The sequence below is a fragment of the Oncorhynchus gorbuscha genome, unplaced genomic scaffold (genome assembly GCF_021184085.1).
Source record: "Oncorhynchus gorbuscha isolate QuinsamMale2020 ecotype Even-year unplaced genomic scaffold, OgorEven_v1.0 Un_scaffold_1699, whole genome shotgun sequence".
Taxonomy (NCBI): Eukaryota; Metazoa; Chordata; class Actinopteri; order Salmoniformes; family Salmonidae; genus Oncorhynchus; species Oncorhynchus gorbuscha.
In genome coordinates, this window is record NW_025746401.1 from 16,680 (window position 1) to 40,031 (window position 23,352).

Below are 23,352 nucleotides of genomic sequence, written 5' to 3' on the forward strand. Positions count from 1 at the left end.
CAGCAGTTTCTGTAGTGTAGTGGTTATCACGTTTGCTTTACACGCGAAAGGTCCCTGGTTCGAAACCGGGCGGAAACATAGTGTAGTGGTTATCCTTTTTGACACATGCAGTAAGTAACGTTTTTATAAAAGAGATGAGTTGCTTTCATGAATACCTTATTTTGGAAACAGAGGTCTCTGACACATGTGAGAAGTACTGTATTTGTAACAGAGAATTTTCATGAATGCATGATGTTGGAATTTCGTATTCGTGCGATGAATATATGTAAAACTCGGGTTACTCCTTGCTGATAATACTAGCAGCAGTTTCTGTAGTGTAGTGGTTATCACGTTTGCTTTACACGCGAAAAAGGTCCCTGGTTCGAAACCAGGAGGAAACAGTCCTTTTGACACATGCAGTAAGTAACGTATTTATAAAAGAGATGAGTTGCTTTCATGAATACCTTATTTTGGAAACAGAGGTCTCTGACACATGTGAGAAGTACTGTATTTGTAACAGAGAATTTTCATAAATGCATTATGTTGGAATTTCGAATTTGTGCGATTAATATCTGTACAATTTGGTTTACTCCACAGTAGTAATTCCAGCAGCAGTTTCTCTAGTTTAGTAGTTATCAAGTTTGCTTTACACTTGAATGGTCCCCGGTTCGAAGCGGGCGGAAACAGTTCTCTATGACAAATCCAGTAAGTACTGTATTTGTAACAGAGAATAGTTGTTCTAATAAATGCCTTATTTTGGAAATTCGAATACATGCAATGAATATCTGTAAAACTCGGGTTACTCCTTGCTGATAATAGTAGCAGCAGTTTCTGTAGTGTAGTGGTTATCACGTTTGCTTTACACGCGAAAGGTCCCTGGTTCGAAACCTGGCGGAAACATAGTAGTTGTTATCCTTTTGACACATGCAGTAAGTAACGTTTTTATAAAAGAGATGAGTTGCTTTCATGAATACCTTATTTTGGAAACAGAGGTCTCTGACACATGTGAGAAGTACTGTATTTGTAACAGAGAATTTTCATAAATGCATTATGTTGGAATTTCGAATTTGTGCGATTAATATCTGTACAATTTGGTTTACTCCACAGTAGTAATTCCAGCAGCAGTTTCTCTAGTTTAGTAGTTATCAAGTTTGCTTTACACTCGAATGGTCCCCGGTTCGAAGCGGGCGGAAACAGTTCTCTATGACAAATCCAGTAAGTACCGTATTTGTAACAGAGAATTTTCATGAATACATGATGTTGGAATTTCGTATTCATGCAATGAATATATGTAAAACTCGTTACTCCTTGCTGATAATAGTAGCAGCAGTTTCTGTAGTGTAGTGGTTATCACGTTCGCTTTACACGCGAAAGGTCCCTGGTTCGAAACCGGGCGGAAACATAGTGTAGTTGTTATCCTTTTGACACATGCAGTAAGTAACGTTTTTATAAAAGAGATGAGTTGCTTTCATGAATACCTTATTTTGGAAACAGAGGTCTCTGACACATGTGAGAAGTACTGTATTTGTAACAGAGAATTTTCATGAATGCATGATGTTGGAATTTCGTATTCGTGCGATGAATATATGTAAAACTCGGGTTACTCCTTGCTGATAATACTAGCAGCAGTTTCTGTAGTGTAGTGGTTATCACGTTTGCTTTACACGCGAAAGGTCCCTGGTTCGAAACCGGGCGGAAACATAGTGTATTTGTTATCCTTGACACATGCAGTAAGTAACGTTTTTATAAAAGAGATGAGTTGCTTTCATGAATACCTTATTTTGGAAACAGAGGTCTCTGACACATGTGAGAAGTACTGTATTTGTAACAGAGAATTTTCATGAATGCATGATGTTGGAATTTCGTATTCGTGCGATGAATATATGTAAAACTCGGGTTACTCCTTGCTGATAATACTAGCAGCAGTTTCTGTAGTGTAGTGGTTATCACGTTTGCTTTACACGCGAAAGGTCCCTGGTTCGAAACCGGGCGGAAACATAGTGTAGTGGTTATCCTTTTGACACATGCAGTAAGTAACGTTTTTATAAAAGAGATGAGTTGCTTTCATGAATACCTTATTTTGGAAACAGAGGTCTCTGACACATGTGAGAAGTACTGTATTTGTAACAGAGAATTTTCATAAATGCATTATGTTGGAATTTCGTATTCGTGCGATGAATATATGTAAAACTCGGGTTACTCCTTGCTGATAATACTAGCAGCAGTTTCTGTAGTGTAGTGGTTATCACGTTTGCTTTACACGCGAAAGGTCCCTGGTTCGAAACCAGGCGGAAACAGTCCTTTTTGACACATGCAGTAAGTAACGTATTTATAAAAGAGATGAGTTGCTTTCATGAATACCTTATTTTGGAAACAGAGGTCTCTGACACATGTGAGAAGTACTGTATTTGTAACAGAGAATTTTCATGAATGCATGATGTTGGAATTTCGTATTCGTGCGATGAATATATGTAAAACTCGGGTTACTCCTTGCTGATAATACTAGCAGCAGTTTCTGTAGTGTAGTGGTTATCACGTTTGCTTTACACGCGAAAGGTCCCTGGTTCGAAACCGGGGAAACAGTCCTTTGTTATCCTTGACACATGCAGTAAGTAACGTTTTTATAAAAGAGATGAGTTGCTTTCATGAATACCTTATTTTGGAAACAGAGGTCTCTGACACATGTGAGAAGTACTGTATTTGTAACAGAGAATTTTCATAAATGCATTATGTTGGAATTTCGAATTCGTGCGATGAATATCTGTACAATTTGGTTTACTACACAGTAGAATTCCAGCAGCAGTTTCTCTAGTTTAGTAGTTATCAAGTTTGCTTTACACTCCCTGGAATGGTCCCCGGTTCGAAGCGGGGAAAACGGAAACAGTTCTCTATGACAAATCCAGTAAGTACTGTATTTGTAACAGAGAATAGTTGTTCTAATAAATGCCTTATTTTGGAAATTCGAATACATGCAATGAATATCTGTAAAACTCGGGTTACTCCTTGCTGATAATAGTAGCAGCAGTTTCTGTAGTGTAGTGGTTATCACGTTTGCTTTACACGTGAAAGGTCCCTGGTTCGAAACTGGGCGGAAACAGTCCTTTTGACACATGCAGTAAGTAACGTATTTATAAAAGAGATGAGTTGCTTTCATGAATACCTTATTTTGGAAACAGAGGTCTCTGACACATGTGAGAAGTACTGTATTTGTAACAGAGAATTTTCATAAATGCATTATGTTGGAATTTCGAATTCGTGCGATGAATATCTGTACAATTTGGTTTACTACACAGTAGTAATTCCAGCAGCAGTTTCTCTAGTTTAGTAGTTATCAAGTTTGCTTTACACTCGAATGGTCCCCGGTTCGAAGCGGGCGGAAACAGTTCTCTATGACAAATCCAGTAAGTACCGTATTTGTAACAGAGAATTTTCATGAATACATGATGTTGGAATTTCGTATTCGTGCGATGAATATATGTAAAACTCGGGTTACTCCTTGCTGATAATACTAGCAGCAGTTTCTGTAGTGTAGTGGTTATCACGTTTGCTTTACAAGCGAAAGGTCCCTGGTTCGAAACCGGGCGGAAACATAGTGTAGTGGTTATCCTTTTTGACACATGCAGTAAGTAACGTTTTTATAAAAGAGATGAGTTGCTTTCATGAATACCTTATTTTGGAAACAGAGGTCTCTGACACATGTGAGAAGTACTGTATTTGTAACAGAGAATTTTCATAAATGCATGATGTTGGAATTTCGTATTCGTGCGATGAATATATGTAAAACTCGGGTTACTCCTTGCTGATAATACTAGCAGCAGTTTCTGTAGTGTAGTGGTTATCACGTTTGCTTTACACGTGAAAGGTCCCTGGTTCGAAACCAGGGTGGAAACAGTCCTTTTTGACACATGCAGTAAGTAACGTATTTATAAAAGAGATGAGTTGCTTTCATGAATACCTTATTTTGGAAACAGAGGTCTCTGACACATGTGAGAAGTACTGTATTTGTAACAGAGAATTTTCATAAATGCATTATGTTGGAATTTCGAATTTGCGATGAATATCTGTACAATTTGGTTTACTACACAGTAGTAATTCCAGCAGCAGTTTCTCTAGTTTAGTAGTTATCAAGTTTGCTTTACACTCGAATGGTCCCCGGTTCGAAGCGGGCGGAAACAGTTCTCTATGACAAATCCAGTAAGTACCGTATTTGTAACAGAGAATTTTCATGAATACATGATGTTGGAATTTCGTATTCGTGCGATGAATATATGTAAAACTCGGGTTACTCCTTGCTGATAATAGTAGCAGCAGTTTCTGTAGTGTAGTGGTTATCACGTTTGCTTTACACGCGAAAGGTCCCTGGTTCGAAACCGGGCGGAAACATAGTGTAGTGGTTATCCTTTTTGACACATGCAGTAAGTAACGTTTTTATAAAAGAGATGAGTTGCTTTCATGAATACCTTATTTTGGAAACAGAGGTCTCTGACACATGTGAGAAGTACTGTATTTGTAACAGAGAATTTTCATGAATGCATGATGTTGGAATTTCGTATTCGTGCGATGAATATATGTAAAACTCGGGTTACTCCTTGCTGATAATACTAGCAGCAGTTTCTGTAGTGTAGTGGTTATCACGTTTGCTTTACACGCGAAAGGTCCCTGGTTCGAAACCGGGCGGAAACATAGTGTATTTGTTATCCTTTTGACACATGCAGTAAGTAACGTTTTATAAAAGAGATGAGTTGCTTTCATGAATACCTTATTTTGGAAACAGAGGTCTCTGACACATGTGAGAAGTACTGTATTTGTAACAGAGAATTTTCATAAATGCATTATGTTGGAATTTCGAATTCGTGCGATGAATATCTGTACAATTTGGTTTACTCCACAGTAGTAATTCCAGCAGCAGTTTCTCTAGTTTAGTAGTTATCAAGTTTGCTTTACACTTGAATGGTCCCCGGTTCGAAGCGGGCGGAAACAGTTCTCTATGACAAATCCAGTAAGTACTGTATTTGTAACAGAGAATAGTTGTTCTAATAAATGCCTTATTTTGGAAATTCGAATACATGCAATGAATATCTGTAAAACTCGGGTTACTCCTTGCTGATAATAGTAGCAGCAGTTTCTGTAGTGTAGTGGTTATCATGTTTGCTTTACACGTGAAAGGTCCCTGGTTCGAAACTGGGTGGAAACAGTCCTTTTTGACACATGCAGTAAGTAACGTATTTATAAAAGAGATGAGTTGCTTTCATGAATACCTTATTTTGGAAACAGAGCTCTCTGACACATGTGAGAAGTACTGTATTTGTGACAGAGAATTTTCATAAATGCATTATGTTGGAATTTCGAATTCGTGCGATGAATATCTGTACAATTTGGTTTACTACACAGTAGTAATTCCAGCAGCAGTTTCTCTAGTTTAGTAGTTATCAAGTTTGCTTTACACTCGAATGGTCCCCGGTTCGACAAACAGTTCTCTATGACAAATCCAGTAAGTACCGTATTTGTAACAGAGAATTTTCATGAATACATGATGTTGGAATTTCGTATTCGTGCGATGAATATATGTAAAACTCGGGTTACTCCTTGCTGATAATAGTAGCAGCAGTTTCTGTAGTGTAGTGGTTATCACGTTTGCTTTACACGCGAAAGGTCCCTGGTTCGAAACCGGGCGGAAACATAGTGTAGTGGTTATCCTTTTTGACACATGCAGTAAGTAACGTTTTTATAAAAGAGATGAGTTGCTTTCATGAATACCTTATTTTGGAAACAGAGGTCTCTGACACATGTGAGAAGTACTGTATTTGTAACAGAGAATTTTCATGAATGCATGATGTTGGAATTTCGTATTCGTGCGATGAATATATGTAAAACTCGGGTTACTCCTTGCTGATAATACTAGCAGCAGTTTCTGTAGTGTAGTGGTTATCACGTTTGCTTAACACGCGAAAGGTCCCTGGTTCGAAACCAGGCGGAAACAGTCCTTTTGACACATGCAGTAAGTAACGTTTTATAAAAGAGATGAGTTGCTTTCATGAATACCTTATTTTGGAAACAGAGGTCTCTGACACATGTGAGAAGTACTGTATTTGTAACAGAGAATTTTCATGAATGCATGATGTTGGAATTTCGTATTCGTGCGATGAATATATGTAAAACTCGGGTTACTCCTTGCTGATAATACTAGCAGCAGTTTCTGTAGTGTAGTGGTTATCACGTTTGCTTTACACGCGAAAGGTCCCTGGTTCGAAACCGGGCGGAAACATAGTGTATTTGTTATCCTCCTGACACATGCAGTAAGTAACGTTTTTATAAAAGAGATGAGTTGCTTTCATGAATACCTTATTTTGGAAACAGAGGTCTCTGACACATGTGAGAAGTACTGTATTTGTAACAGAGAATTTTCATGAATGCATGATGTTGGAATTTCGTATTCGTGCGATGAATATATGTAAAACTCGGGTTACTCCTTGCTGATAATACTAGCAGCAGTTTCTGTAGTGTAGTGGTTATCACGTTTGCTTTACAAGCGAAAGGTCCCTGGTTCGAAACCGGGCGGAAACATAGTGTAGTGGTTATCCTTTTTGACACATGCAGTAAGTAACGTTTTTATAAAAGAGATGAGTTGCTTTCATGAATACCTTATTTTGGAAACAGAGGTCTCTGACACATGTGAGAAGTACTGTATTTGTAACAGAGAATTTTCATAAATGCATTATGTTGGAATTTCGTATTCGTGCGATGAATATATGTAAAACTCGGGTTACTCCTTGCTGGTAATACTAGCAGCAGTTTCTGTAGTGTAGTGGTTATCATGTTTGCTTTACACGTGAAAGGTCCCTGGTTCGAAACCGGGTGGAAACAGTCCTTTTTGACACATGCAGTAAGTAACGTATTTATAAAAGAGATGAGTTGCTTTCATGAATACCTTATTTTGGAAACAGAGCTCTCTGACACATGTGAGAAGTACTGTATTTGTGACAGAGAATTTTCATAAATGCATTATGTTGGAATTTCGAATTCGTGCGATGAATATCTGTACAATTTGGTTTACTACACAGTAGTAATTCCAGCAGCAGTTTCTCTAGTTTAGTAGTTATCAAGTTTGCTTTACACTCGAATGGTCCCCGGTTCGAAGCGGGCGGAAACAGTTCTCTATGACAAATCCAGTAAGTACCGTATTTGTAACAGAGAATTTTCATGAATACATGATGTTGGAATTTCGTATTCGTGCGATGAATATATGTAAAACTCGGGTTACTCCTTGCTGATAATAGTAGCAGCAGTTTCTGTAGTGTAGTGGTTATCAAGTTTGCTTTACACGCGAAAGGTCCCTGGTTCGAAACCGGGCGGAAACATAGTGTAGTGGTTATCCTTTTTGACACATGCAGTAAGTAACGTTTTTATAAAAGAGATGAGTTGCTTTCATGAATACCTTATTTTGGAAACAGAGGTCTCTGACACATGTGAGAAGTACTGTATTTGTAACAGAGAATTTTCATGAATGCATGATGTTGGAATTTCGTATTCGTGCGATGAATATATGTAAAACTCGGGTTACTTCTTGCTGATAATACTAGCAGCAGTTTCTGTAGTCTAGTGGTTATCACGTTCGCTTTACAGGCGAAAGGTCCCTGGTTTGAAACCGGGCGGAAACATAGTGTATTTGTTATCCTTCTGACACATGCAGTAAGTAACGTTTTTATAAAAGAGATGAGTTGCTTTCATGAATACCTTATTTTGGAAACAGAGGTCTCTGACACATGTGAGAAGTACTGTATTTGTAACAGAGAATTTTCATGAATGCATGATGTTGGAATTTCGTATTCGTGCGATGAATATATGTAAAACTCGGGTTACTCCTTGCTGATAATAGTAGCAGCAGTTTCTGTAGTGTAGTGGTTATCACGTTTGCTTTACAAGTGAAAGGTCCCTGGTTCGAAACCGGGCGGAAACATAGTGTAGTGGTTATCCTTTTTGACACATGCAGTAAGTAACGTTTTTATAAAAGAGATGAGTTGCTTTAATGAATACCTTATTTTGGAAACAGAGGTCTCTGACACATGTGAGAGGTACTGTATTTGTAACAGAGAATTTTCATAAATGCATTATGTTGGAATTTCGTATTCGTGCGATGAATATATGTAAAACTCGGGTTACTCTTTGCTGGTAATACTAGCAGCAGTTTCTGTAGTGTAGTGGTTATCATGTTTGCTTTACACGTGAAAGGTCCCTGGTTCGAAACCAGGTGGAAACAGTCCTTTTTGACACATGCAGTAAGTAACGTATTTATAAAAGAGATGAGTTGCTTTCATGAATACCTTATTTTGGAAACAGAGGTCTCTGACACATGTGAGAAGTACTGTATTTGTAACAGAGAATTTTCATAAATGCATTATGTTGGAATTTCGAATTCGTGCGATGAATATCTGTACAATTTGGTTTACTACACAGTAGTAATTCCAGCAGCAGTTTCTCTAGTTTAGTAGTTATCAAGTTTGCTTTACACTCGAATGGTCCCCGGTTCGAAGCGGGCGGAAACAGTTCTCTATGACAAATCCAGTAAGTACCGTATTTGTAACAGAGAATAGTTGTTCTAATAAATGCCTTATTTTGGAAATTCGAATACATGCAATGAATATCTGTAAAACTCGGGTTACTCCTTGCTGATAATAGTAGCAGCAGTTTCTGTACTGTAGTGGTTATCACGTTTGCTTTACACGCGAAAGGTCCCTGGTTTGAAACCGGGCGGAAACATAGTGTAGTGGTTATCCATTTTGACACATGCAGTAAGTAACGTTTTTATGAAAGAGATGAGTTGCTTTCATGAATACCTTATTTTGGAAACAGAGGTCTCTGACACATGTGAGAAGTACTGTATTTGTAACAGAGAATTTTCATGAATGCATGATGTTGGAATTTCGTATTCGTGCGATGAATATATGTAAAACTCGGGTTACTCCTTGCTGATAATACTAGCAGCAGTTTCTGTAGTGTAGTGGTTATCACGTTCGCTTACAGGCGAAGGTCCCTGGTTCGAAACTGGGCGGAAACATAGTGTATTTGTTATCCTTCTGACACATGCAGTAAGTAACGTTTTTATAAAAGAGATGAGTTGCTTTCATGAATACCTTATTTTGGAAACAGAGGTCTCTGACACATGTGAGAAGTACTGTATTTGTAACAGAGAATTTTCATGAATGCATGATGTTGGAATTTCGTATTCGTGCGATGAATATATGTAAAACTCGGGTTACTCCTTGCTGATAATACTAGCAGCAGTTTCTGTAGTGTAGTGGTTATCACGTTCGCTTTACACGTGAAAGGTCCCTGGTTCAAAACCGGCCGGAAACAGTCCTCTTTGACACATGCATTAAGTACTGTATTTATAAAAGAGATGAGTTGCTTTCATGAATACCTTATTTTGGAAACAGAGGTCTCTGACACATGTGAGAAGTACTGTATTTGTAACAGAGAATTTTCATAAATGCATTATGTTGGAATTTCGAATTTGTGCGATGAATATCTGTACAATTTGGTTTACTCCACAGTAGTAATTCCAGCAGCAGTTTCTCTAGTTTAGTAGTTATCAAGTTTGCTTTACACTCGAATGGTCCCCGGTTCGAAGCGGGGCACATGGAAACAGTTCTCTATGACAAACCAGTAAGTACTGTATTTGTAACAGAGAATAGTTGTTCTAATAAATGCCTTATTTTGGAAATTCGAATACATGCAATGAATATCTGTAAAACTCGGGTTACTCCTTGCTTATAATAGTAGCAGCAGTTTCTGTAGTGTAGTGGTTATCACGTTCGCTTTACACGCGAAAGGTCCCTGGTTCGAAACATAGGCGGAAACAGTCCTTTTTGACACATGCAGTAAGTAACGTTTTTATAAAAGAGATGAGTTGCTTTCATGAATACCTTATTTTGGAAACAGAGGTCTCTGACACATGTGAGAAGTACTGTATTTGTAACAGAGAATTTTCATGAATGCATGATGTTGGAATTTCGTATTCGTGCGATGAATATATGTAAAACTCGGGTTACTCCTTGCTGATAATACTAGCAGCAGTTTCTGTAGTGTAGTGGTTATCACGTTTGCTTTACACGCGAAAGGTCCCTGGTTCGAAACCAGGCGGAAACATAGTCCTTTTTGACACATGCAGTAAGTAACGTTTTTATAAAAGAGATGAGTTGCTTTCATGAATACCTTATTTTGGAAACAGAGGTCTCTGACACATGTGAGAAGTACTGTATTTGTAACAGAGAATTTTCATAAATGCATTATGTTGGAATTTCGAATTCGTGCGATGAATATCTGTACAATTTGGTTTACTACACAGTAGTAATTCCAGCAGCAGTTTCTCTAGTTTAGTAGTTATCAAGTTTGCTTTACACTCGAATGGTCCCCGGTTCGAAGCGGGCGGAAACAGTTCTCTATGACAAATCCAGTAAGTACTGTATTTGTAACAGAGAATAGTTGTTCTAATAAATGCCTTATTTTGGAAATTCGAATACATGCAATGAATATCTGTAAAACTCGGGTTACTCCTTGCTGATAATAGTAGCAGCAGTTTCTGTAGTGTAGTGGTTATCACGTTCGCTTTACACGCGAAAGGTCCCTGGTTCGAAACCGGGCGGAAACATAGCGTAGTGTTTATCCTTTTTGACACATGCAGTAAGTAACGTTTTTATAAAAGAGATGAGTTGCTTTCATGAATACCTTATTTTGGAAACAGAGGTCTCTGACACATGTGAGAAGTACTGTATTTGTAACAGAGAATTTTCATGAATGCATGATGTTGGAATTTCGTATTCGTGCGATGAATATATGTAAAACTCGGGTTACTCCTTGCTGATAATACTAGCAGCAGTTTCTGTAGTGTAGTGGTTATCACGTTTGCTTTACACGCGAAAGGTCCCTGGTTCAAAACCGTGCGGAAACATAGTGTAGTGGTTATCCTTTTTGACACATGCAGTAAGTAACGTTTTTATAAAAGAGATGAGTTGCTTTCATGAATACCTTATTTTGGAAACAGAGGTCTCTGACACATGTGAGAAGTACTGTATTTGTAACAGAGAATTTTCATGAATGCATGATGTTGGAATTTCGTATTCGTGCGATGAATATATGTAAAACTCGGGTTACTCCTTGCTGATAATACTAGCAGCAGTTTCTGTAGTGTAGTGGTTATCACGTTTGCTTTACACGCGAAAGGTCCCTGGTTCATAACCGGGCGGAAACATAGTGTAGTGGTTATCCTTTTTGACACATGCAGTAAGTAACGTTTTTATAAAAGAGATGAGTTGCTTTCATGAATACCTTATTTTGGAAACAGAGGTCTCTGACACATGTGAGAAGTACTGTATTTGTAACAGAGAATTTTCATAAATGCATTATGTTGGAATTTCGAATTCGTGCGATGAATATCTGTACAATTTGGTTTACTACACAGTAGTAATTCCAGCAGCAGTTTCTCTAGTTTAGTAGTTATCAAGTTTGCTTTACACTCGAATGGTCCCCGGTTCGAAGCGGGCGGAAACAGTTCTCTATGACAAATCCAGTAAGTACTGTATTTGTAACAGAGAATAGTTGTTCTAATAAATGCCTTATTTTGGAAATTCGAATACATGCAATGAATATCTGTAAAACTCGGGTTACTCCTTGCTGATAATAGTAGCAGCAGTTTCTGTAGTGTAGTGGTTATCACGTTCGCTTTACACGCGAAAGGTCCCTGGTTCGAAACCGGGCGGAAACATAGCGTAGTGTTTATCCTTTTTGACACATGCAGTAAGTAACGTTTTTATAAAAGAGATGAGTTGCTTTCATGAATACCTTATTTTGGAAACAGAGGTCTCTGACACATGTGAGAAGTACTGTATTTGTAACAGAGAATTTTCATGAATGCATGATGTTGGAATTTCGTATTCGTGCAATGAATATATGTAAAACTCGGGTTACTCCTTGCTGATAATAGTAGCAGCAGTTTCTGTAGTGTAGTGGTTATCACGTTTGCTTTACACGCGAAAGGTCCCTGGTTCAAAACCGGGCGGAAACATAGTGTAGTGGTTATCCTTTTTGACACATGCAGTAAGTAACGTTTTTATAAAAGAGATGAGTTGCTTTCATGAATACCTTATTTTGGAAACAGAGGTCTCTGACACATGTGAGAAGTACTGTATTTGTAACAGAGAATTTTCATGAATGCATGATGTTGGAATTTCGTATTCGTGCGATGAATATATGTAAAACTCGGGTTACTCCTTGCTGATAATACTAGCAGCAGTTTCTGTAGTGTAGTGGTTATCACGTTTGCTTTACACGCGAAAGGTCCCTGGTTCAAACCAGGGCGGAAACATAGTGTAGTGGTTATCCTTTTTGACACATGCAGTAAGTAACGTTTTTATAAAAGAGATGAGTTGCTTTCATGAATACCTTATTTTGGAAACAGAGGTCTCTGACACATGTGAGAAGTACTGTATTTGTAACAGAGAATTTTCATAAATGCATTATGTTGGAATTTCGAATTCGTGCGATGAATATCTGTACAATTTGGTTTACTACACAGTAGTAATTCCAGCAGCAGTTTCTCTAGTTTAGTAGTTATCAAGTTTGCTTTACACTCGAATGGTCCCCGGTTCGAAGCGGGCGGAAACAGTTCTCTATGACAAATCCAGTAAGTACTGTATTTGTAACAGAGAATAGTTGTTCTAATAAATGCCTTATTTTGGAAATTCGAATACATGCAATGAATATCTGTAAAACTCGGATTACTCCTTGCTGATAATAGTAGCAGCAGTTTCAGTAGTGTAGTGGTTATCACGTTCGCTTTACACGCGAAAGGTCCCTGGTTCGAAACCGGGTGGAAACATAGCGTAGTTGTTACCCTTTTTGACACATGCAGTAAGTAACGTTTTTATAAAAGAGATGAGTTGCTTTCATGAATACCTTATTTTGGAAACAGAGGTCTCTGACACATGTGAGAAGTACTGTATTTGTAACAGAGAATTTTCATAAATGCATTATGTTGGAATTTCGAATTCGTGCGATGAATATCTGTACAATTTGGTTTACTCCACAGTAGTAATTCCAGCAGCAGTTTCTCTAGTTTAGTACTTATCAAGTTTGCTTTACACTCGAATGGTCCCCGGATCGAAGCGGGCGGAAACAGTTCTCTATGACAAATCCAGTAAGTACTGTATTTGTAACAGAGAATAGTTGTTCTAATAAATGCCTTATTTTGGAAATTCGAATACATGCAATGAATATCTGTAAAACTCGGGTTACTCCTTGCTGATAAAAGTAGCAGCAGTTTCTGAAGTGTAGTGGTTATCACGTTCGCTTTACACGCAAATGGTCCCTGGTTCGAAACCGGGAGGAAAAATAGCCTAGTTGTTATCCTTTTTGACACATGCAGAAAGTAACGTTTTTATAAAAGAGATGAGTTGCTTTCATGAATACCTTATTTTGGAAACAGAGGTCTCTGACACATGTGAGAAGTACTTTATTTGTAACAGGGAATTTTCATGAATGCATGATGTTGGAATTTCGTATTCGTGCGATGAATATATGTAAAACTCGGGTTACTCCTTGCTGATAATACTAGCAGCAGTTTCTGTAGTGTAGTGTAGTGGTTATCACGTTGGCTTTACACACGAAAGGTCCCCGGTTCGAAACTGGGCGGAAACAGTCCTCTTTGACACATGCAGTAAGTAACGTATTTATAAAAGAGATGAGTTGCTTTCATAAATACTTTATTTTGGAAATTCAAATACATGCACTGACTATAAGACAATTCAGTTTACTTCTTCAAATCAAATCAGATTTTATTTGTCACATACACATGGTTATCAGATGTTAATGCGAGTGTAGCGAAATGCTTGTGCTTCTAGTTCCGACAATGCAGTAATAACCAACAAGTAATCTAACTAACAATTCCAAAACTACTGTCTTATACACAGTGTAAGGGGATAAAGAATATGTACATAAGGATATATGAATGAGTGATGGTACAGAGCAGCATACAGTAGATGGTATCGAGTACAGTATATACATATGAGATGAGTATGTAAACAAAGTGGCATAGTTAAAGTGGCTAGTGATACATGTATTACATAAGGATGCAGTCGATGATATAGAGTGCAGTATATACGTATGCATATGAGATGAATAATGTAGGGTAAGTAACATGATATAAGGTAGCATTGTTTAAAGTGGCTAGTGATATATTTACATCATTTCCCATCAATTCCTATTATTAAAGTGGCTGGAGTTGGGTCAGTGTCAATGACAGTGTGTTGGCAGCAGCCACTCAATGTTAGTGGTGGCTGTTTAACAGTCTGATGGCCTTGAGATAGAAGCTGTTTTTCAGTCTCTCGGTCCCAGCTTTGATGCACCTGTACTGACCTCGCCTTCTGGATGATAGCGGGGTGAACAGGCAGTGGTTCGGGTGGTTGATGTCCTTGATGATCTTTATGGCCTTCCTGTAACATCGGGTGTAGGTGTCCTGGAGGGCAGGTAGTTTGCCCCCGGTGATGCGATGTGCAGACCTCACTACCCTCTGGAGAGCCTTACGGTTGTGGGCGGAGCAGTTGCCGTACCAGGCGGTGATACAGCCCGCCAGGATGCTCTCGATTGTGCATCTGTAGAAGTTTGTGAGTGCTTTTGGTGACAAGCCGAATTTCTTCAGCTTCCCGAGGTTGAAGAGGCGCTGCTGCGCCTTCTTAACGATGCTGTCTGTGTGAGTGGACCAATTCAGTTTGTCTGTGATGTGTATGCCGAGGAACTTAAAACTTACTACCCTCTCCACTACTGAATCCATCGATGTGGATAGGGGGGTGTTCCCTCTGCTGTTTCCTGAAGTCCACAATCATCTCCTTAGTTTTGTTGACGTTGAGTGTGAGGTTATTTTCCTGACACCACACTCCGAGGGCCCTCACCTCCTCCCTGTAGGCCGTCTCGTCGTTGTTGGTAATCAAGCCTACCACTGTTGTGTCGTCCGCAAACCTGATGATTGAGTTGGAGGCGTGCTTGGCCACGCAGTCGTGGGTGAACAGGGAGTACAGGAGAGGGCTCAGAACACACCCTTGTGGGGCCCTAGTGTTGAGGATCAGCGGGGTGGAGGTGTTGTTGCTTACCCTCACCACCTGGGGGCGGCCCGTCAGGAAGTCCAGTACCCAGTTGCACAGAGCGGGGTTGTCATGCAGGTGAAAGAGGACCCAAAAGCGACTTGGCGAAAACAGAGTCTTTAATCCAGTAAAGTAAATACAAACAAAAAACACAACTTTCACTCGAAATGACGAGGACAAACTGGAGACTCGATCTTGAACAGCAGGTGAACAGCAGGTTGCCTCGGGAAGGCACTTGAACCAGACAGACTCAGACACCTGCTCACCTCGCAGCATCTGAGGAAAACACGACACGACAGGGCGATACACAAACACAGCACGGTGAATTCTAGACAAGGAACCGACAGGACAGGAACGGAACACAAAGGAAGAAATAGGGACTCTAATCAGGGGAAAGGATCGGGAACAGGTGTGGGAAGACTAAATGATTGATTAGGGGAATAGGAACAGCTGGGAGCAGGAACGGAACGATAGAGAGAAGAGAGAGCGAGAGAGTGAGAGAGGGAGGGGGAGAGAGAGGGATAGAAAGAGGGAAAGAACCTAATAAGACCAGCAGAGGGAAACGAATAGAATGGGAAGCACAGGGACAAGACAAGATAATAAATGACAAAACATGACAGGGGTCGAGACCCAGGGTCTCGAGCTTGATGACGAGCTTGGAGGGTACTATGGTGTTGAATGCCGAGCTGTAGTCGATGAACAGCATTCTCACATAGGTATTCCGCTTGTCCAGATGGGTTAGGGCAGTGTGCAGTTTGGTTGAGATTGCATCGTCTGTGGACCTATTTGGGCGGTAAGCAAATTGGAGTGGGTCTAGGGTGTCAGGTAGGGTGGAGGTGATATGGTCCTTGACTAGTCTCTCAAAGCACTTCATGATGACGGAAGTGAGTACTACAGGGCAGTAGTCATTTAGCTCAGTTACCTTAGCTTTCTTGGGAACAGGAACAATGGTGGCCCTCTTGAAGCATGTGGGAACAGCAGACTGGTATAGGGATTGATTGAATATGTCCGTAAACACACCGGCCAGCTGGTCTGCGCATGCTCTGAGGGCGCAGCTGGGGATGCCGTCTGGGACTGCAGCCTTGCGAGGGTTAACACGTTTAAATGTCTTACTCACCTCGGCTGCAGTGAAGGAGAGTCCGCATGTTTTCGTTGCAGGCCGTGTCAGTGGCACTGTATTGACCTCAAAGCGGGCAAAAAAGTTATTTAGTCTGCCTGGGAGCAAGACATCCTGGTCCGTGACTGGGCTGGATTTCTTCTTGTAGTCCGTGATTGACTGTAGACCCTGCTACATGCCTCTTGTGTCTGAGCCGTTGAATTGAGATTCTACTTTGTCTCTGTACTGACGCTTAGCTTGTTTGATAGCCTTGCGGAGGGAATAGCTGCACTGTTTGTATTCGGTCATGTTATCAGTCACCTTGCCCTGATTAAAAGCAGTGGTTCACGCTTTCAGTTTCACGCGAATGCTGCCATCAATCCACGGTTTCTGGTTAGGGAATGTTTTAATCGTTGCTATGGGAACGACATCTTCAACGCACGTTCTAATGAACTCGCACACCGAATCAGCGTATTCGTCAATATTGTTATACGAAACATATCCCAGTCCACGTGATGGAAGCAGTCTTGGAGTGTGGAGTCAGATTGGTCGGACCAGCGTTGGACAGACCTCAGCGTGGGAGCCTCTAGTTTTAGTTTCTGTCTGTAGGCAGGGATCAGCAAAATGGAGTCGTGGTCAGCTTTTCCGAAAGGGGGGCGGGGCAGGGCCTTATATGCGTCGCGGAAGTTAGAGTAACAATGATCCAAGGTTTTTACACCCCTGGTTGCGCAATCGATATGCTGATAAAATTTAGGGAGTCTTGTTTTCAGATTAGTCTTGTTAAAATCCCCAGCTACAATTTTTTAAATTTTTATTTATTTCACCTTTATTTAACCAGGTAGACAAGTTGAGAACAAGTTCTCATTTACAATTGCGACCTGGCCAAGATAAAACAAAGCAGTTCTACAGATACAACGACACAGAGTTACACATGGAGTAAAACAAACATACAGTCAATAATACAGTGTAAACAAGTCTATATACAATGTGAGCAAATGAGGTGAGAAGGGATGTAAAGGCAAAAAAGGCCATGGTGGCAAAGTAAATACAATATAGCAAGTAAAACACTGGAATGGTAGTTTTGCAATGGAAGAATGTGCAAAGTAAAAATAAAAATAATGGGGTGCAAAGGAGCAAAATAAATAAATAAATTAAATACAGTTGGGAAAGAGGTAGTTGTTTGGGCTAAATTATAGGTGGGCTATGTACAGGTGCAGTAATCTGTAAGATGCTCTGACAGTTGGTGCTTAAAGCTAGTGAGGAAGATAAGTGTTTCCAGTTTCAGAGATTTTTGTAGTTCGTTCCAGTCATTGGCAGCAGAGAACTGGAAGGAGAGGCGGCCAAAGAAAGAATTGGTTTTGGGGGTGACTAGAGAGATATACCTGCTGGAGCGTGTGCTACAGGTGGGAGATGCTATGATGACCAGCGAGCTGAGATAAGGGGGGACTTTACCTAGCAGGGTCTTGTAGATGACATGGAGCCAGTGGGTTTAGCGACGAGTATGAAGCGAGGGCCAGCCAACGAGAGCGTACAGGTCGCAATGGTGGGTAGTATATGGGGCTTTGGTGACAAAACGGATTGCACTGTGATAGACTGCATCCAATTTGTTGAGTAGGGTATTGGAGGCTATTTTGTAAATGACATCGCCAAAGTCGAGGATTGGTAGGATGGTCAGTTTTACAAGGGTATGTTTGGCAGCATGAGTGAAGGATGCTTTGTTGCGAAATAGGAAGCCAATTCTAGATTTAACTTTGGATTGGAGATGTTTGATATGGGTCTGGAAGGAGAGTTTACAGTCTAACCAGACACCTAAGTATTTGTAGTTGTCCACGTATTCTAAGTCAGAGCCGTCCAGAGTAGTGATGTTGGACAGGCGGGTAGGTGCAGGTAGCGATCGGTTGAAGAGCATGCATTTAGTTTCACTTGTATTTAAGAGCAATTGGAGGCCACGGAAGGAGAGTTGTATGGCATTGAAGCTTTCCTGGAGGGTTGTTAACACAGTGTCCAAAGAAGGGCCGGAAGTATACAGAATGGTGTCGTCTGCGTAGAGGTGGATCAGAGACTCACCAGCAGCAAGAGCGACCTCATTGATGTATACAGAGAAGAGAGTCGGTCCAAGAATTGAACCCTGTGGCACCCCCATAGAGACTGCCAGAGGTCTGGACAGCAGACCGTCCGATTTGACACACTGAACTCTGTCAGAGAAGTAGTTGGTGAACCAGGTGAGGCAATCATTTGAGAAACCAAGGCTGTCGAGACTGCCGATGAGGATGTGGTGATTGACAGAGTCGAAAGCCTTGGCCAGATCAATGAATACGGCTGCACAGAGTGCTGGGACCAAAGTAATGAAGCCTACCATCAGTAACACACTACGCCGCCAGGGACTCAAATCCTGCAGTGCCCCCCTGCTTAACCCAGTACATGTCCAGGCCCATCTGAAGTTTGCTAGAGAGCATTTGGATGATCCAGAAGAAGATAGGGAGAATGTCATATGGTCAGATGAAACCAAAATATAACTTTTTGGTAAAAACTGAACTCATCATGTTTGGAGGACAAAGAATGCTGAGTTGCATCCAAAGAACACCATACCTACTATGAAGCATGGGGGTGGAAACATCATGCTTTGGGGCTGTTTTTCTGCACAGGGACCAGGACGACTGATCCGTGTAAAGGAAAGAATGAATGGGGCCATGTATCGTGAGATTTTGAGTGAAAACCTCCTTCCATCAGCAAGGGTATTGAAGATGAAACATGGCTGGGTCTTTCAGCATGACAATGATCCCAAACACACCACCCGGGCAATGAAGGAGTGGCTTCGTAAAAAGCATTTCACGGTCCTGGAGTGGCCTAGCCAGTCTCCAGATCTCAACCCCATAGAAAATCTTTGGAGAGAGTTGAAAGTCAGTGTTTCCCAGCAACAGCCCCAAAACATCACACCATCATCTTAATGGAGGAATGGGCCAAAAAACCAGCAACAGTGTGTGAAAACCTTGTGGAGACTTACAGAAAACATTTGAGCTCTGTCATTGCCAACAAAGGGTATATAACAAAGTATTGAGATAAACTTTTGTTATTGACCAAATACGTATTTTCCACCATAATTTGCAAATAAATTCATTAAAAATCATACAATGTGATTTTCTGGATTTTTGTTTCTCATTTTGTCTGTCATAGTTGAAGTTCTTCTTCTTCTTCTGTAGCTCAGTTGGTAGAGCATGGCGCTTGTAATGCCAGGGTAGTGGGTTCAATCCCCGGGACCACCCATACGTAGAATGTATGCACACATGACTGTAAGTCGCTTTGGATAAAAGCGTCTGCTAAATGGCATATATTAAGTTCTGCCCCTGAACAGGAAGTTAACCCACTGTTCCTAGACCGTCATAGAAAATAAGAATTTGTTCTTAACTGACTTGCCTAGTTAAATAAAGGTAAAATAAATAAAAATAAAGTGTACCTATGATGAAAATTACAGGCCCCTCTCATCTTTTTAAGTGGGAGAACTTGCACAATTGGTGGCTGACTAAATACTTTTTTGCCCCAATGTAGTTAATCACAGTGGGTCCCCTCCTCTCCTGTAAAACTAGTTAATCACAGTGGGTCCTCTCCTCTCCTGTAAAATTGTTTGAGGGAATAAACGTAATTATAATAAAGATTTGAATACAATTGAAAAAAATCCATCAACTGATTAAACTTTTTACGTCATTATTGTTTTAAGTACAGTGTACCAAATCCTGAGGGAATCAACTATAGTGTTTATTTTATTAAACAGGGTAATCTGTGCTGTCATGTGATCCATGTTTTAACTACAGTGTAACAAGTAGTATACATAATCATATGTCCCTGGGTGGGATAACCATGTCTCAAAATGGTAGAAAAGGTCAACAAAATTGTGCTACGGCTATACACCACGTGTTACTCTCAGGTGATAACCACTACACTACAGAAACTGCTGCTTGAAGCATCTACAAGGAGTAAACAGATTTTTATTGATATTCGTGGAGCTTTCTGTTTCAGCCCTGTTTCTAACTGTGGACATTTTGTTTCTGAGGCGAACACGATAGGCACCACACTGACAATGTTCTTTCCACTCTGTATCTCTGTCTCTCTTTCCCTCTCATCTCCCCACCCAGCCTCTCTGTCTCAATCTGTCTGCCTCTCTCTCACTCTGTCTCTCACTGTTTCACTCTCTCTCACCATCTCTCTGTCTGTCTCCCTAACCCTTCCCCTTTTGGTATTAGTCAACCAGTCTGTGTGTTTGAGTAACTAAAAGAGCTGATTAATCACTTTCAGACTATCAAAATGAAAAATGAGGAAACATTGAAGAAACACGAAAGGGAAAGGGTCAAAATATGATTATATATGTACACACACACATTTAGATATACCCAGCCCTCCTTGAACCCAGAGAGAAAAACAGAGGAGGGTGTGTTGAGGGGTGGTTGGAGGGGGGTGGGGGGGTAGAGAGAGGGGGAGAAGAGAGAAGGGGAGGAGGGTAGAGAGAGGGGGAGTGTTGAGGGGTGGTTGGAGGGGGGAAGAGAGAAGGGGAGGAGGGTAGAGAGAGGTGGGTGTGTTGAGGGGTGGTTGGAGAGGGGGGTAGAGGGGAGGTTAGAGTGGAAGAAGAGACGAGAGAGGGGGAGGAGGGAAGAGAGGGAAGAAGAGGGGGAGGAAGGAAGAAAGAGGGTGTTGAGGGGTGGTTGGAGGAGGGTAGAGGGAAGAGGAGGGAAGAGAGAGGGGAGGGAAGAAAGAGGGGAGGGTAGAGAGAGGGGGAGTGGAGGAGGAGAGAAGAGAGGGAGAAGAGAGAGAAGAGAGAGAGAGGGGAGAGTGTTGAGAGGTTGGAGTGGGAGGAGAGAAAGAGAAAAGGGGAGGGAAGAGAGAGGAGGAGGAGGAGAAGAGAAAGGAGGAGGAGGGAAGAGAGAGGAGGAGGAGGGAAGAGAAAGGGGGATTGTTGAGGTGAGGTTGGAGTGGGAGGAGAGAAGAGAAAGGGGAGGGAAGAGAAAGGAGGAGGAGGGAAGAGAAAGGAGGAGGAGGGAAGAGAGAGGAGGAGGAGGGAAGAGAAAGGAGGAGGAGGGAAGAGAGAGGAGGAGGAGGGGGAAGAGAAAGGGGGATTGTTGAGGTGAGGTTGGAGTGGGAGGAGAGAAGAGAAGTGAGATGTGAGGAGAAAAGAAAGAGGGTTAGCATTAGGGTTGGGGTTGAGGTGAGGAGAGAGGGGAGGAGAGAAGAGAGAGGAGGAAGTGTTGAGAGGTTGGAGTGGGAAGAGAGAAAAGAGAAGGGGGAGATTGTAGAGAGAGGAGGAGGGAAGAGAGGGGGAGGAGGGTAAAGAGAGGGGGAGGGGGAGGGGGAGAAGAGAGAGGAGGGATTGTTGAGAGGTTGGAGTGGGAGGAGATAAAAGAGAGGTGGAGGAGGGTAGAGAGAGGAAGAGGAGGGAAGAGGGAGGAGAGAAAAGAGAGGGGGAGGAGGGTAGAGAGAGGGGGAGGAGGGTAGAGAGAGAGGGGAGGAGGGAAGAGAGGGGGGAGGGGAGGAGAGAAAATAGAGGAGGAGGGTAGAGAGAGGGGAGTTGGGAAGAGAGGAGTAGGAGGGAAGAGAAAGGGGAGGGTAGAGGGAGGAGGGTAGACAGAGGGTGAGGAGGGAAGAGAGAGGGGAAGTTGGGAAGAGAGAGGGGGAGGAGGGTAGACAGAGGAGGCTGGCAGCTTGTTCTAATAAAGTGCCTGTTGATAGATAGAGGTGCAGGGTAAGGGTGGAGGAGAGAGCAGAGTGTATGAAAGAGAACGAGGTAGGGAAGGAGGGGAGAGAAAGAGAGGAGAAGAGAGAGAGGAGAGAGGAAAGGAAGGACGAAAGAGAGCAAAGAGAGCCGTTTGTGTGTTAGAGAGAAGAGGGGAGAGAGAGGGAGGGGGAGAGAGAATAGAAAGACTGTTATATCACTGCTAAGCGATACAGACCATGGCTGAACAGAGAGGTAGGATTACAGCTCTGCCTGACACACACACACACACACACACACACACCACTTCCTTTGGTGTGACATTACCGTGACAACGTTACAATTGATGCAGTAAAGGTCAATGGAACGCAGGACACTGTTCTAAATAGTCCCTGGATGTTCTAAATGGTCCCTGAATGTTCTAAATACTGTCCGAATATTCTAAAGAGTGTCGCAATGTTCTAAATATTGTCTGAATGTTCTAAATAGTATCTGCATGTTCTAAATCATCCCAGAATGTTCTAAATAGTGTCTGAGTGTTCTACAGCAGGTGCCTGCGGGTTCTAATGAATGTAGAGTTAGGTTTAGTGTCTGGTTTTGTGTTAGGGTTAGGTGTTAGTTCTAAGGGGCTTCAGAGATTTGAGGATCATTTTAGGTTAGTATGTGTGGTATGATGTCTGTCCTCCAAGCTCCCATAATGCTTTGCTTTCTCAAAGAGGAAGCCAACTTCCTGTTGTTGAGTCATGTCAGTCAGTATCCTGTTTTAACAGGAAGTGACTAGATGAGAGACCCTCTGTGAGGGTTGAGGTTAGTTTCTTTAGATTCAGGATTCTTTTAAGGGTGTTCAGTCTCAGAGAACAGTGGAAGGGTTTTAGACGACAGTGGAATTTGATGAATTTGTATTTATTATGGATACATTTATTATGCCAAAGCAGCAGCTACTCTTCCTGGGGTCCAGCAAAATAAGGCAGTTTATACAGTTTTACAAACATTACAATACATTCACAGATTTCACAACACACTGTGTGCCCTCAGGCCCCTACTCCACCACTACCACATATCTACAGTACTAAATACATGTGTTGGTATAGTGAAAATGTTGTCGTGTGTGTGTGTGTGTGTGTGTGTGTGTGTGTGTGTGTGTGTGTGCGTGCCAATGTTTGTGTTTCTCCACAGTCCCAGCAGTTCCAGAAGGTGTTTTTTAATCTGTTAAAAAAAATTGAATTCTACTGCTGCATCAGTTACCTGATGTGGAATAGAGTTCCATGTAGTCATGGCTCTGTGTAGTAGTGTGCTGCTCCCATAGTCTGTTCTGGACTTGGGGACTGTGGACTTGTGCCATGTCTTGTGGGGTATACATGGGTGTCTGAGATGTGTGCCAGTAATTCAGACAGACAGCTCGGTGCATTCAACATGTCAATACCTCTCATCAATAAAAGTAGTGATGA

General features: G+C 41.4%; 17 non-coding genes across 17 annotated transcripts; all 17 read left to right on the forward strand.

Annotated features, from left to right (window-relative positions):
• Positions 1–5: 5 nt before the first annotated feature.
• trnav-uac lies at positions 6–78 on the forward strand. The gene has a single exon. It is a non-coding gene; the product is annotated as a tRNA-Val (tRNA).
• Positions 79–1,308: 1,230 nt separating this feature from the next.
• On the forward strand, positions 1,309–1,381 carry trnav-uac. Its single transcript has one exon. It is a non-coding gene; the product is annotated as a tRNA-Val (tRNA).
• A 226-nt stretch (positions 1,382–1,607) lies between these two features.
• On the forward strand, positions 1,608–1,680 carry trnav-uac. The gene has a single exon. It is a non-coding gene; the product is annotated as a tRNA-Val (tRNA).
• A 224-nt stretch (positions 1,681–1,904) lies between these two features.
• On the forward strand, positions 1,905–1,977 carry trnav-uac. The gene has a single exon. It is a non-coding gene; the product is annotated as a tRNA-Val (tRNA).
• A 226-nt stretch (positions 1,978–2,203) lies between these two features.
• trnav-uac lies at positions 2,204–2,276 on the forward strand. The gene has a single exon. It is a non-coding gene; the product is annotated as a tRNA-Val (tRNA).
• A 1,220-nt stretch (positions 2,277–3,496) lies between these two features.
• Positions 3,497–3,569, forward strand: trnav-uac. The gene has a single exon. It is a non-coding gene; the product is annotated as a tRNA-Val (tRNA).
• Positions 3,570–4,289: 720 nt separating this feature from the next.
• On the forward strand, positions 4,290–4,362 carry trnav-uac. The gene has a single exon. It is a non-coding gene; the product is annotated as a tRNA-Val (tRNA).
• A 227-nt stretch (positions 4,363–4,589) lies between these two features.
• Positions 4,590–4,662, forward strand: trnav-uac. The gene has a single exon. It is a non-coding gene; the product is annotated as a tRNA-Val (tRNA).
• Positions 4,663–5,586: 924 nt separating this feature from the next.
• On the forward strand, positions 5,587–5,659 carry trnav-uac. Its single transcript has one exon. It is a non-coding gene; the product is annotated as a tRNA-Val (tRNA).
• Positions 5,660–5,886: 227 nt separating this feature from the next.
• On the forward strand, positions 5,887–5,959 carry trnav-aac. Its single transcript has one exon. It is a non-coding gene; the product is annotated as a tRNA-Val (tRNA).
• A 212-nt stretch (positions 5,960–6,171) lies between these two features.
• trnav-uac lies at positions 6,172–6,244 on the forward strand. Its single transcript has one exon. It is a non-coding gene; the product is annotated as a tRNA-Val (tRNA).
• Positions 6,245–6,470: 226 nt separating this feature from the next.
• trnav-uac lies at positions 6,471–6,543 on the forward strand. The gene has a single exon. It is a non-coding gene; the product is annotated as a tRNA-Val (tRNA).
• Positions 6,544–7,863: 1,320 nt separating this feature from the next.
• Positions 7,864–7,936, forward strand: trnav-uac. The gene has a single exon. It is a non-coding gene; the product is annotated as a tRNA-Val (tRNA).
• A 2,116-nt stretch (positions 7,937–10,052) lies between these two features.
• trnav-uac lies at positions 10,053–10,125 on the forward strand. The gene has a single exon. It is a non-coding gene; the product is annotated as a tRNA-Val (tRNA).
• Positions 10,126–10,554: 429 nt separating this feature from the next.
• trnav-uac lies at positions 10,555–10,627 on the forward strand. The gene has a single exon. It is a non-coding gene; the product is annotated as a tRNA-Val (tRNA).
• A 1,040-nt stretch (positions 10,628–11,667) lies between these two features.
• On the forward strand, positions 11,668–11,740 carry trnav-uac. The gene has a single exon. It is a non-coding gene; the product is annotated as a tRNA-Val (tRNA).
• Positions 11,741–11,967: 227 nt separating this feature from the next.
• On the forward strand, positions 11,968–12,040 carry trnav-uac. Its single transcript has one exon. It is a non-coding gene; the product is annotated as a tRNA-Val (tRNA).
• The last annotated feature ends 11,312 nt before the right edge of the window (positions 12,041–23,352 follow it).